Source organism: Canis lupus, chromosome 30 (genome assembly GCF_048164855.1).
Source record: "Canis lupus baileyi chromosome 30, mCanLup2.hap1, whole genome shotgun sequence".
NCBI classification, from domain to species: domain Eukaryota; kingdom Metazoa; phylum Chordata; class Mammalia; order Carnivora; family Canidae; genus Canis; species Canis lupus.
The window spans coordinates 26,998,998-27,013,854 of NC_132867.1; the positions used below are offsets into that span (position 1 = coordinate 26,998,998).

At 34.9% G+C, this 14,857-nt stretch overlaps 1 long non-coding RNA gene across 2 annotated transcripts in view; it reads right to left on the bottom strand.

Moving 5' to 3' along the window:
• Window positions 1-14,857, bottom strand: part of LOC140621533 (uncharacterized) — a 114,213-nt gene that overhangs the window by 12,965 nt on the left and 86,391 nt on the right. Inside the window, exons 3-6 of one of the 2 annotated variants that reach the window (XR_012021277.1) lie at window positions 10,735-10,867; window positions 9,603-9,795; window positions 2,373-2,494; window positions 408-1,889 (exon numbers count right to left, since the gene is read on the bottom strand). This is a non-coding gene — a long non-coding RNA (uncharacterized lncRNA). Of the gene's footprint in view, window positions 1-407; window positions 1,890-2,372; window positions 2,495-9,602; window positions 9,796-10,734; window positions 10,868-14,857 lie in introns of those variants that run through there. The other variant, XR_012021278.1, reaches the window with a different exon arrangement.

The window sequence follows — 14,857 nt, forward strand, 5'->3', positions numbered from 1 at the left end:
GATACATAAAGAGGCAGACACATAGGCAGGTGGGGAAGCAGACTCCCTGAGAGGAGCCTAATGCAGGATTCGATCCCAGGACCTGGGATCATGACCTAAGCCAAAAGGCAGATGCTCAACCACTGAGCAACAGACTCATAGATCAATGGAACAGAATAGAGAACCCAGAAGCCCCTCCGCATCCACAGACACGCACGCACCGATGTCATATGGATAAAGCACAGGGCCACCTGCAGAGCCACGCACCCCACGTTCAAACACGTGCCCAGACACAGAAATGGCCACAAACACTCAGGCACATGAGCGGTGAGGTTCCAGGCGCCCCTTTACAAAATATCTTAAACATTGCATACATCTAATACATTTAGAAGAATTAAATAAAATGATGGCTCAGTTATGATTCTGAATTTAAAACTTGAAAAATTACTTTTATTTTTTTATTTAAATTCAGTTAGCCAGCTTATAGTACATCATCAGTTTCAGATGTAGTGTTCAATAATTCATCAGTTGTATATAACATCCAGTGCTTATGATATCACGTGCCCTCCTTAATGCCCATCACCCAGCTACCCCATTCCTCCACCCACCTCCTCTCCAACAATCCTGTTTGTTTCCTATAGTTAAGAGTCTCTCATGGTTTTTTTTCCTCTTTAATGACTTCCCATTCAATTTTCCCTCCCTTTCCCTATGATCCCCTGTGCTGTTTCTTGTATTACACATATGAATGAAACAACCCAGCAATTAGACTATTAGGTATTCACCCCAAAGATACAAATGCAGTGATTCAAAGGGACACCTGTACCCCAATGTTTAAAAATTACCATTAAAATAATTCTAATAAGTTTTTAAAATAATTCTAGTAAATGGTTTAGTGTGTTTTGTGTTTATGATACCATTAAGTGGAATTTCAATTTAGAGTTATTTATTTTTTCCTAGATAATCTGTGGTTTCTAGTACTGTCCCCAAGAGGAAATTTGCATGTGAGTTTGAATGTTCAATAGTTTGAACATTTTTAGGAAACGTAAGAACTGTTGCCAATTCTCAGGGAGGTTTCCAAATACATCTTTGTGAAGGAGAAAGTGGTACAAGGAAAAGCTCTCTGAATCCGCCCTTATAGAAATAAATATATACTCTAAGCCAAGGGAAGATTTCTAGTTCATCCCCTATGCCAAAGAAGCTAAAAGAACAGTTAACAGAGTGGATGCTTCAGAATTACAAAAAAATTCCAAAAAAAAATCTATTGTCTTCAGACAATAGATTCTGTGTAATAATGCTGTTTGTCCTTGAACTTCACTATCCTATGTCTATAGAATGACTTTGTGTATCTGTTTTCCATCAAATTATTTTGTCAAGGTCCCGAGCCGCCTGAATTTCAGAAACTGGCTTCCCAGCTATTTCTGTTAACTTCTTGGGAACTGCCTCAGTTTTTTCCAGAAAAAAAAAAATTTAAACTCAAGTTTTTTCCCCTCTGATACTGCCTTCCATGCTGCCAAACTTTGTGATATAGACACGAAGTTGGGATTTGGAGCCAAAAGTAATCATCTTAATGCTCCTCAATGACCTTTAATGGATGGAAGGAGACATTATGTTCTCTTATCTTCCATAACACAAAAGAGATAGGACTGCACCTTCTAATAAGATTTAAGATTTGGAAAACTTAGAGAACATGGAAATAGAAAGAAAAAGTAGTTTATAACTGCTATTATCTATTCTTAAAGTCCATGGTTCTAGGCTCTACTTCATTATTCTTGAAGAGCTCCTGGCAGGTTTCCATAGAGGTGTCCAGCTTAGCCTGACTGTCAGGAATCCTTCTTTCAGCTTCCTGATCCTCTTCAAAAGAAAAGGACATTGTTTTCTCTCCAAGTTCAAGTCTCACTTCATTTTCTGCCCTGGATATTACAGAATGCATGAAGGATAATAAATCAAATCTCTTTGGGAGTTTCTCCCACCTGAAAGTTGCCTGGATCCAAGACACAGGAAAACAATCATAGAAGTTGATGTTACATTATGCAAAGTTCACTTCTATCATGTTGATTATACAGTATGTATATCACCTTCAGTGGAGCCAAGTTACCTTCCAAGCAGACTAGAGCATCTCCTTTACCTGTTTTTTCTACAAGCATGAAGTAAAGGTAAAATTAAAATGGAAAGTTCTTCCACTTTTGTCTGGCTTTAGCTTTCACACTACTGTGAGTAAATGTTGAAACCAAAACAAATAAGCAAGCAAATAGGATAAATACATGCTCTTAAAAACATATTTTATATGCATGGAGTATTTGGGAACCTTTTTTTCTTCAAAATGAAATTTTTAACAGTTCTATCATATTATGAATTTATTCCACTCAGATTTTATTATCAAATAGAATACTCACCATCTCCATACAAAATGTCTTCTTGGGTGCCTCTCTTGAGTACATTCTTAAAATACATCTGCATGATTTCAAGCAACTCTTCTCTCAGAAGAAAGCCTATTCCAAAAATAAACATCAGTATCCTAGAGGACAGAAAGATATGCACACCCTTTCAGATGGTGGTTTTCCAGCCATAAATGCCATCAAAGTCACCAATCACATATGAAAATTCATACCAATATCCAAGTTGCCAATAGATCATCCTAAGGTACAATGCTGTGAGTTATTCCTCTGAAAGAATTCTGAGAGAAAAAATGTGGAATTTAGATTTAGCAAAGAAATATGACATACCAGGGTCCTAGAGGAGAAACAATGGGTTCAGGACATCAGGAGTCTTTTGAAAGATGGCCAACTCGTGTTATTAGGACCTGACTTCACCTCAGTGGAATTGTGTAAGGAGAGTTGGGTCTTAAAATGCTCAGATTAAGTAACTGCCAGATGAATAGACCCATAAGAAATGACATTTGTTGGGGCATCTGGGTAGCTCAGTGCTTAAGTGTCTGCCTTTGGCTCAGATTGTGATCCTGGGGTCCTGGGATCTAGTCCCACATCAGCTTCCTGCAGGGGGCCTATGTCTCCTTCTGCCTGGGTCTCTGCCTCTCTCTGTGTCTCTCATGAATAAATAAATAAAGTCTTAAAAAAAAAAAGAAAAAAAATGGCATTTGTTATCTTGTTATGTGCAGGCCTCAATCTCCTCTACAGAGGGAAAGGATAGTGTCAAATATTTTCATACTTAGTAATGAATTGGAAAAAACACACACATACACACAGACACATAGACACGTTCCATGTCATTTATCCATTCATTTCCTCCATCATTTTTCAATACCTATTTATTAGAAATTATTTGTTACAGGCTCTGATTCACTTGCAACATTTGCAACCATGAAAAAAAGACATAAAGTTTCTCTCCTCAGTACACTTATTTTTTTTTAAGATTTTATTTATCTATTCATGAGAGAGAGAAAGAGAGAGAGAGAGAGAGGCTGAGACACAGGCAGAGGAAAAAACAGGCTCCACACAGGGAGCCCGAAGTGGGACTCGATCCTGGGTCTCCAGGATCACGCCCTGGGCTGAAGGTGGCGCTAAACTGATGAGCCACCCAGGGATCCCCAGTACACTTATTTTTAGTGAGCAACACATGCCAATAAGCAAACAATGTAAATATATGATATATTAGATCCCGATACTCATTATAAGGATAACTATAGTAGACAATGGGAATAGGCCTTCCCGGGGCAGGGGACTGTTTACGTCAGATAATGCCTTCTCATAAGGTGATAGTTTAGTAAGAACTTAAAATTGTGAGGACCAAAATATGAGGATACTTTGGAGAATATTCCAGGGACAATAAATAACTTTTGCAAAGGTTCTGAATAATACCATGTTTAGTATATTTAATGATCACCCAGGAGGCCAATATGGTGCCAGCAAAGATGAAAAGGGTGAGGTTAGCATGAGCTGAGGCCCGGAGGTAACTGAGACCAGATTATAAAGAACACGTCGACATAAAAAGTCATAGTATTCTATTTTGAGGGGGTAGGAAGCCATCAGAGGACTTTATATAAAGGAGTGATAAAAATTTACTTCAGTTAAAAAGATTGCTCATGTTTCTACACAGTAAGTAGTTTAGAGGAAAGTGTTGAAGCAGGGTAACCTTGTAGAAATTTATTTACTGCAATAACTGACAAGAGATGGTCTGGAGCTAGGAGTGCCTAGAGGAGTTGGAATTAGTTAAAAGCACTGTAGCTTGTACCAGAGATGCAGGGTGGACCAGATATTCAATGGTTGAGGGCATGTGGAGATGGTAGAAAATGACTAGAAAGGAGAAAGAAAGAAACAGTGAGGGAAGGTTAGGTTTGCACTTACATCACTATTTCATCCTTTCGTAGGAAATGACCAAAGGAAATGGAATTGAAGTTTTTCTGGTTTTGCTATTCCCAAAGACTAATAATGAAAATTCACATGAACTAAGGTAACATTGCATGTCTACTACAGTCAAATAAAAAACTTAAAAAATAAAATTTGCATGAAAACTAAAATACGCAAAATAAGAATAGAGAATGATAGATATTTTGTCAGTTCTTTAATCTTAGGACCTATTAATTACCTTAAGTATCAAAGGAATCTACACAATTGTTTTTATTGATAATTAAATTTCAGTATAATTACTTCACAATAGCTGTTTTTTTTTTTTTAATTACATGCTACATTCAGGGCACAGTCATTTCCTGTTCTTCATGTGGCATATGGCACTTTCTTTGATGACACATGTAGGCTAGGGAATGTCTCAATGAATGAAAGCTGCAATTCTAGTTATTTAATACACCCTGTTGCCAGTCAGTGCATGTTGCTTTTCGCCATTGGCTTATGAATCCCCTTTCACTTTATTGACAACCTCACCTTCACCATAAATCAGTCGTCAAGGATGACTACATCTGGCATTCTACTCAAGAGGAAATTTCACATTATGTCATAATACTTAGAAAGAGAATGTGGAAAGTTGATATTCTCTCAAATTCCCGTGCTCTACTTCATCTTTTTTACATGAAATGTAATATTAACGGATATTTGTATGAATGGCACATTCTCTTAGTCAGGGAGAAGCTATAAATCTAAAAGCATCTTAATCATGACCCCATTATTCAAATGCCCCCTGCCCCAAATAAAATAAAATAATTAAATAAAATAAATAAAAAAATAAGAAGAAAACTGCAAAAACAATTAGTTATGTGGGTGTTATCTTCATGGCTAAACCAACTTCTAGAGACGTACTATTTTGTGTGAATGACTCCTAATACAACATGAGGTTATATGTGATGGAAATCAGATTACTCTTTTATATACATAAAAGAAATCCACTTTCAATTAGTATAATTCAGATAGGAGCTAAGACAAATCTTGTAGAATCAACTAAAGAAAATCAGATTTCCCAATTAATAATATAAATACATATTCTGGGGTTAGGTATCTCTATCTCTGTATCTCTATCTCTATTTCATATGTATATCCACCCATATATAATAGAAAACCTATTTGGTCAAGTAAGTATTTATATTCATGTCCAAAGGCAAATATGCAAAGCTTCCGGCAAGTAGCAGCTTCAATATGATCTAGAGGATAAGATTTAAAGAGCAAACCAAAACAAACATACAAACAAAAAAAACTGATTTTATGACTCAGACTGGCTAACATTTATGGGGCTTAGTTTCCATGAAGAAATCAATAAAAAAGTTCATTTTGTATAATTTTACCTAAATTATCAAAATAATGATCACTCATTTTTTTTAAACTGCTGACTAGCAATAGGAATTGGCTGAAAGCACTAGACATTGAGACATGAAATCTCACTTCCCAACTCAAGGTTATTTAATTTCTCTTTAACCTTAATGAAATTCTCTTGACACTGCTAAGCCTTCCTTGTAAGGATAGTTTTCACTATCAGTTTTCTGAGCTGTGGAACCCTATGAGGTTAGAATGAAAGCTAAAAGATTCCTTTACCCAAAAAAACACATGTAAGAAAAATCTTATGGTTTAAAGATACCTAAGAACCCCAAACAGCCATTTTAAAGGATATTTGATAATTTTCCCATAATTAGACATGAACTTTTTAAAAATTATGGAACATTCGTTAATTTAATTCTATACAAGTACCCTTCTAATCTGTGTCACATACATATTCTAACAGACCAAATTCCTTGATAGTTTATTTCATTTTATTATTGAATAATAATCTACTGCATACTTGTCTCATTTACGTACATCTTGGTTGTTACCAGATATGAGTAAAACTGCTATAAATAATCATATTTAATATGTTTTTATCAAATCAATTGTGTAGCAACCTAGAAGCATGATTGTTGGATTGTATGGTAGCCAATGTTTACCTTTTTAAGAAACTGCCAAATTCTCTTCCCAAAGGGCTGTGTGTGCCCTTGTGCACTCCCATCAGCAATAAGTGAGTTTCTGTTTTTTCATATTCTTCATAGCAATTGATACCAGCAGTTTTTAAATGTTAGCTATGCTAAGTGTTCAATGGTATCACATTAAGACAAAGGATGTTAAACATCTTTTTACAGGAGTATCTGCCAACTATATAACAGGTGAAGTTTCTGTTCAGATATTTTGTCCATTTTTAAATAGGGTTTTTCATTTTATTATTGTTTGTTTTGAGAAATGTGTTGTATATTTTTATTAAAAGCCCTTTATTATATATGTTTTTGGCAAATACTTTCGACTGTGTGATCTTTCTTTTCATTTTCTTCACAGTGTTTTTCTCAGAGAAGTTTTTAATTTTAATCCATTTTATCTTTCCTATTTTTCTGTTTGATGTATCTAAAAGAATAATGTGATATTGTACCTAAAAATTAATCACCAAATCCAAAGTCACATATATTTTCTATATTTTAGCTTGTTCTTTCCCTAAGAATTTTATAGTTTCACATGCAGGTCTATGATGAATTGAGTTAATTTTCTGAAGGTGTAAGGCATGTGTTTAGGTTTTCTTTTTTTTTTTTTTTTTTCTGTTTTTGACATATGGATGTCTAATTGTTAAGAACTATTTGTTGAAAAGGTTATCACTTCTTTCAACTGCCTTGTTGTTTTGTTGAAATTTGGTTGACATATTTGTGTCATCTATTTTCACCTCTGTATTGTGATCTTGTATGCTTTAACTTGCTATACTTGCTTATTCTTTTCAGGAGGTTTTCCTGTTTCTTTTTGTTTGTTTTTTGGTTTTGTTTTGTTTTTTTAAGATTCCTTGTGGTTTCCTCACTATTGATTATGTCATCCGCAAGTAGACAATGTCATTTCTTCTCTTTTAATCTCATACTTTTTTGCACATGATTTTTCTGAAGAATTTAATGCTAAATCACTGAAATTTGTTTCCAAGCTTTGGTTTGTTAAAATTGTGATTGTTGCTGCAATATACTTCTTTTTTGGAATTATATGATGGGGACCAAGAAATCTACATGATTTATCTACAACAAGGTTTTTATAATTTTTAACTGCCTTAATCATCTTAACTAACTTTAGTATTTTTTTAAGATTTTATTTATTTATTCATGAGAGAAACAGAGAGAGAGAGAGAGGCAGAGACACAGGCAGAGGGAGAAGCAAGCTCCATGCAGGGAGCCTGATGTGGAACTTGATCCTGGGACTCCAGGATCACGCCCTGGGCCGAAGGCAGGCGCTAAACCACTGAACCACTCAGGGATCCCCTATCTTTAGTTTTAACTATAAACTACATTTAGTTTAAAACCAAAAAGTGTTTAATAAATGGAGGTTAAATACATTTTGCTGAATTATTTAGCCTACTAGATAGCGGATGTCAAAGTTTAGAGATTGATGGCAGATAGAATTCAAACATTCTAGGAACACTTCCATTCAATACTTTGCTGGGACTTTCTTTTATATAATAAATGAGTGTTGGACTTTATCAAGTGATTTTTTTTTGCTCCAACAGATATAACAATATATTTTTTTCCTTTTTAGTTTGTTGATAACAGTAGATTACATTGGTTGATTTTCAATTTGTTAGTGATATTCAAAAGGAATTGCAATAGCTATATTAACACTATACATAGTGGACTTCAGAAGGAAGAAGATTATCAGGGGGAAAAAAGGATATTATGTAATTATAAAGGAGTCAATTCTTCAATAAGACATTAAATATGTATACACAAAACCAAAGAGTGTCTACATACATGAGATAAAACTAATAGAACTGAAAGCTGAAGTAGATAAGTCCACTATGATACTTGGAGACTTCAATATCTCTATATCACTAATCGATCAAGCAGGCAAAAAATAAGTTAAGAATATAGTTGATTTGAGCCACAAGTTTCAACCACTTTACTTGAATAAATACTCTTTGGATTGTTCTGAGCTTTTAAGAGTTCTGTAAAAGAGGAGTGCCTGGGTGGTTCAGTCAGTTGAGCATCTGCCTTCAGTTCAGATCACGATCTCAAGGTCCTGGGATGGTTAGAGCAAGGGAAGTAAAAGTTGGTGAAAATTGCCAACACATGCACTTGCCTAATGATTTCAAAGACTACATGATTCTCATGGTCACTCAATAATTCACAATATTCCATTAGTTGAATAAAAACATTCAAAGACTGTACCTTTTTTTTTCCTTTCATCAGTGCCAATGTCTTTCTGTTTCTGCTTATCCTCATTTACAAAAGAAAATCCAAAGAAACTATGAGGAAGCAGTCATTTTCAGAAAGGGTCTCATCAGATATTTTACATTTTAAAATGTGAGAATCTACTCCAAATTGTTTAAAGCAACATTTGGAGATTTCAAGAAGATGAAGAAAGATATTTCCATAGATAGTAACTTTATAAATAATTTTCAGTTTGAGAGGGTAATTAACAAGATAAGTAAAACACAATGTAGCATCAATGTAATATGTAAATATAGATTTGGGTTATATCTATATTCACAAAGCATAGAGACTTTAGATAGTTTCTCAAAAAAAGACTATCTGATCATTTTGTGCTGCCATCTCCTGCTGACAATAATAGAAATGGTAAATTTGAGTAAAATATGTCTTGTTCTTGTAAAGGACTTCATATCAAACCATCATGCTACCTATGTAATTATGAATAAGAATTTTGCAGTGGAGGCAATATTATTATTATAGAAGTAAATGCAATATTCTATTACTCTTCTATGTATTGTTTTAGTTTTTCATTACTTTTCACCATTGTCTACAATGCTCATTCCCTAAGACATCTTTCAAAACATATCTGCTCTTAAGCAAAAATTACAGAAAATATTAAAGTATTTTTGTAAAAATGGCTAATTCATGGTGTCTAAGGGGATTTAGTAGGTTAAGCATCTGACTTGGCTCAGGTAAACACGAGAGGATGGGGATCAGGCCCTGCATCCGACTCCCTGCTCAGCAAGGATTCTGCTTGCCCCCCATCACCCCTTCTCCCACTTGTGTTCTCTCTCTCATATAAATAAATAAAATATTTTAAAACTGGCTAAATTTCCTCTAACTAATCTTTGTTAACACTAAAGCAATGGTATTAAACATCAAGTTTGACTGTTCCTCAGAAAATGGTCCTTTGCAATATGTACATGGAGAAAAATGACCAAATTTTAGCTACTTAGTACTGGTAATATGCACTTATTTTTTAATTTAAGAGGAAGAAATAAGCAGTGATTAATGTTCTATGACTTACATGTAGCCTGTAATAAGAGCCCAAACACTGTGTTAGATGATGTATGAAACACACAATGCATTGTCTTTTCAAGATGAATTCCAGCATTGTAGTTGTGATTCACAAGAATTCAAGGTTCCTTTGAACTTTTCAATGTCTTCCCAGGCTCACGACTTAACTTCAGTTAGAATCATAACTGCAGCTTATATCAAATCTATTAGAAAGTAGACAAATTTAGCACACAGGGAACATAGCATTTAATGGAATTAAAAGGTGAAGAAATGTTTAACAGGTACTTCTATGCCATGACTTCATATTTTAAATTATGGAAACCCCCAGTGCAATTCATCTTGATATATTTATTTAGCAGTTTTTCTAAAATCTGATCATTGGCTTCTGAAAATTCTTTTATTTTCCAATATATTATTTGATCACATACTCCCAATTCCTAGAATAAGTTGTACAATGTGTGTAAAGGTAGGTAAATGCTCTTGGAAAGCAAATTTAGAAAATGAAGAGTAGTGCAAATGGATTGGTTGGCATCTGTCTTGAGAATTTTATATGGAATATTACTTTCTTTCATGTCAACAGATAGAATTTCCTTTCAGTGTGGAAAATCTGGAAAATGGGAGGGAAAATTATGATTTTCAAAATAACTGGGTGGTAGAGTGTAGGTGGTAATTAATCATTTGTTTCTACACCCAGTGATTCACCTCTTATTCAGGGAAAAAAAAATTCATAAAACAAAATTTTCTCATCAGGACTATTCTGTTACCAAAGAATAACCTAATGTAAAGTGTCTAAATGCAATTTATATTTCATTATCTCCCACCTTCAAATATAATAAAACTATGATGATGATGCTTTCCTTTTACTACTGGCTGTTTTAAAATTTCTTCAAAATAGCTTTTGATAGATGTTTTATTTTTAGGGGTTTTTAAAAATCAACCCCAAAGAAGTGTAGATTGTCTCAGTTGTATGAATACCATCTTCATTCCACTAACTACAAGTACAATGCTACAACCAAGCCTTTCATAAAAACTTTGGACCATCACTGTTTGACACAGTGATGCTTATCCCTACAAACACATCAATTAGACATACAGAAAATTGTGACAATAAACAGCTTTTTACCGGCTTTTTTCCAGTATACCTTTTCAGAATCCTCTAGAAAGGTAATCTCTGATGAAGTAATCACAGCTTAGTTTGATGTCCCATGTCACCAGCTCTAGTTTATGCCAGAGCCTTCCTTGGTTTGCTCAACGTATTTTCTCTTTAGGCATAAACTGAGTAGAGAAGGGAGGCAGAAAATGGTCTTAAGTTTGGCAATCTCTGTCACTTGTCTTCTCTGTACAAAGATTCTTCTTCTGTACAAATTTCTCTCCTTCTGTCTCATTACTTCAGCACACTCCTAGCTTTCTATTCTATTGCTTCACTCAATTTTCATCATTTTGTTTGTGAATGAGTGTGTGTGATAGGGCTGAGGAAAATGGATATGTATGTTATTCTAGAAAGAATGTTTATTAGAAAGATGTAATCCTGAAGGGATGAATTCAGACTGCTGAGCCACTGTGGCTCACTATAAAAAAGTGACAATTTTGATTTCCCTCAAATAGCAGAAGATCAGTGATCCACCGTTTGGAAGTCTGGCTTCAAATCACTCCCCTTTTAGATAAGCATAGATCACAAGATTGAAAATCAAGAAAGACACAAGAATACAAATTTTCATGTACATATTCTTCCCCTCAACAAATGTAACTAACCTTCAGCTCTCCTTTCCCCCTTGACTGGCTATACAAAGGTAAGGGTAATTTTATTTTCGTCTTCATCTACTAGAAGTCAATCATTTTCATTACCCTGTAGGTCTCCTTCCTGTTGCCCTCCTCTCCCCCATTCCTTTATACTCTTATAGCCTATATGTCTCCGGGCCCTCCTCTGCCTGAAGCACTATTCTGTGACTTTTAGTGGCCTTTGAGTGCTCTCTCCTGGCTCCAGAGTTCCTCAGCCAGTTTTCCTTATTAGGAGAGTGAGGCAGACCTTCCTGGAGCCAAGGGACTAGAAAAGAAGAGAGAATGCATTTAAAATAAAATGAGACAATTATTTCTCCTTCTTCGGGGTCTTCTGGAGTCCTTTGTTTTCCTCTACACATGACTAGAAAAAAAAAAAAAAAAGAAAGAAAGAAAGAGAAAGCCTGAAAGAAATCTCTGCTTAACTAGAGAACACAGGAAATATGTGTCATTTCAAAACTTAATTTTACATCAGACCAAACGTTGGTGTTGACACATCCTATTAATAAAACCATTCAGACAGGTCCTCACAAGCTTAGAGTATGTTTTTTAACTTCTGTGGTGACCTCACTTGGAGGATGCCCTTGGTTTGATGGATATGACTGAAAATGAAAAGAGATAGTTATGAGCTCTAGGAAGTGGAGAAAAATTCTTTCTGATGAAACTTTAATTTTTTGTGCTTCCATTTTTAATTTTTTTCTATCATGAGCAACTTGAAGTATTCTGACCCTTTTATATCACACAGTATTGTACAGGGACCAAATGTACTGAGAGGGAAGGTTTTTATTATTTGTGTGCGTTGGGGATATGGGTAAGGAATTGCTGTAGGGAGGACATAGAATTTGAAAGGTTTTGTAAAAAGTAGAAATTATATATAATAACAAACATCATTCTTCAGAAGGTAAGATAAAAATATATGCTACATTGTTATTTTAATCTGTATATTCTAAAATATAGTAGATATATATTCTTGAGTATATGACATTTTAAAACACTTTTAATGAAAAGCATAACATTTTTGAGTTTTTCTGGATGTGAGGATTTCATTTTAATTTACATGCTAATTAATATTTGTGAATTTACTAATACTAAAATATGAAGTTACAAAATTAGCCTTCCATAAACTTACACATCAATCAAAAGTAAAACAATGAAGTCATTTTTGACATATTAAACATATAACTGCTGAATTATGTAACTTATAAATGTTTTAATTTGTTTTAATAATTCCCATCTTAATTGCCTATATACCCATAGTTGCAAAACAATCATATTTACTCATTATTGTCTTAATCATTTTATTTTTAAATTTAAAAAAATTTAAAGATCTTATTTATTTATTCATGAGATACAGAGAGAGAGAGAGAGAGAGAGAGAATGAAGGCAGAGACACAGGTAGAGGGAGAAGCAGGCTTCAAGCAGGGAGCCTGACAAGGGACTCAACCCTGGGTCTCCAGGTTCATGCCCTGGGCTGAAGGTGGTGCTAAACCACTGAGCCACCTGGGCTGCCCTGTTTTAATCATTTTAAATAAAATTTTTCATATTTTTGACAGGAGGGAAATGCAAAGATAACACTGTAATCAGCTATTTCTCTTATAAAGATAAAACAGGGCATATGCTTAGTAAAAATGATCCATTAAATATCTTTTTTTCTATGCACAGAATGCAAATAACAAAATAAGTATTTTTTTAAAGCCTTCATAAGTCTTTCTCAATTTAGAGGTCTGCTACTGTGAATGGTTAAAATAAAAGCTGTGACTTTATGTAGTTGGAACCTCTTCCCTTAAGACTAAATGTGTTAAGAGAGTGTTGAATGCAAGGAACTGAGCTGACAGGTCACATCATTTGATTTATTCCCACATAACCACCAACTCCTTGTCTTTATAGACAAATAAAGCTCCTTCAAATAAAGCTCCTTCAAATAAAGCTCCTTCGAGTCCTGACGATAGAATGAGAAAATCTTCCATCTGTAAGGCATTTCCATTTATGGTATTTCTGCACCAGGCAAAAACTGGTGAATCTCAAAATTCCCAGGATTGTCCTGGAACTTAAAAATACTTGAAGAATGTGAAATAGGACTGATATTTCAGTCCTAGAAATAGAGCAGGGGATTGTGAGTGCAGGTGAGGCTGCAGACTCAGCCAGGGGACACACCTAGGGACCAGGAGCATGGTGCAAAGGAGTCCGTCTTGCAGATGTTGAGGAGCATGAAGGGATTTTACTCGGTAAAGAAATACAATGATATTTACCCTTTATAAACCTTGTCTAAGCAAGAGTGGCATTGACTAATATTTTGTTAACAATTTATGTAACTTTTTAAAAAGAAATTGTTTAGTGACTAGAAACCCCTTTTGAAAATTTTGGAAAATTTTTATTTTTTTATTTTTAAAGATTTTATTTATTCATGACAGAGAGAGAGAGAGAGAGAGAGAGAAACAAAGGCAGAGGAAGAAGCAGAGGGAGCCTGATGTGGGACTCGATCCTGGGTCTCCAGGATCACATCCTGGGCTGAAGGCAGCGCTAAACCACTGGGCCACTGGGGCTGCCCTTGGAAAATTTTTATAAAGCTGTTTTGTTTTGTTTTGTTTTGTTTTGTTTTGTTTTTACCAAAAACTACAATTGTGGCTCTGGATTTCTTAGAAATTTCCAAGTGAAAAGTGTATCTTTTAGTTAGTTTTGAAACTATAAAGAAATATCTTTTTAATTGATTTATTGAATATATACTAACACATTGGCAGTATTATCTTTGGTCTATTGCTCCTTACATGTACGATCATACTTTATCATTTGCTGAATATTTTGTTTCTGGATTTCTCAATGTCTCTAAATATCCCCATCACTATGCACACCTGTGTGTTGAAGAAGGAAATAGAAAAATAAAATCAATAATTCTTTGCTTCTTTTCTTGAAGCAATTTTTTAAAAATGCAGACAAGGTGTTCTAATATAAGCACACACTTTATTTTATTAAAGATATTATTAATTTATTCAGGAGAGACACAGAGAGAGTGGCAGAGATATAAACAGAGGGAGAAGCAGGCTTCCCCAGGACCCCGGGATCATGCCCTGAGCAAAAGGCAGATGCTCAACCACTGAGTCACCCAGGCATCCCTGGCACATATTATTTTAAATGTATGTGGACTTTGGTGACATAAATAGTAGATTAACATTTGAGAAATAATTTTCATTCATTAACTCGTTTATTCAATCAAGTGGGGGCTGGGGTAAGGGAGTGGAGAAGAAATACTAGAAGCCAGTGTATTGCGGCTATTCAAATCATCAAGACCTAAGATAAGAAATGGAAATAAGGGACATCTGGGTGCCACAGCTGGTTAAGCATTAGACTTTTGGTTTTGGCTCAGATCACGACTCAGGCTTATGAGATCCAGCTCGTCATCAGGCTCTGCATCCAGTGAGGAGTCTGCTTCAGATTCTCTCTCCCTCTCCTTCTGCCTCTCCCCATTCATGCTCCCTCTCTCTCTCCAAAATA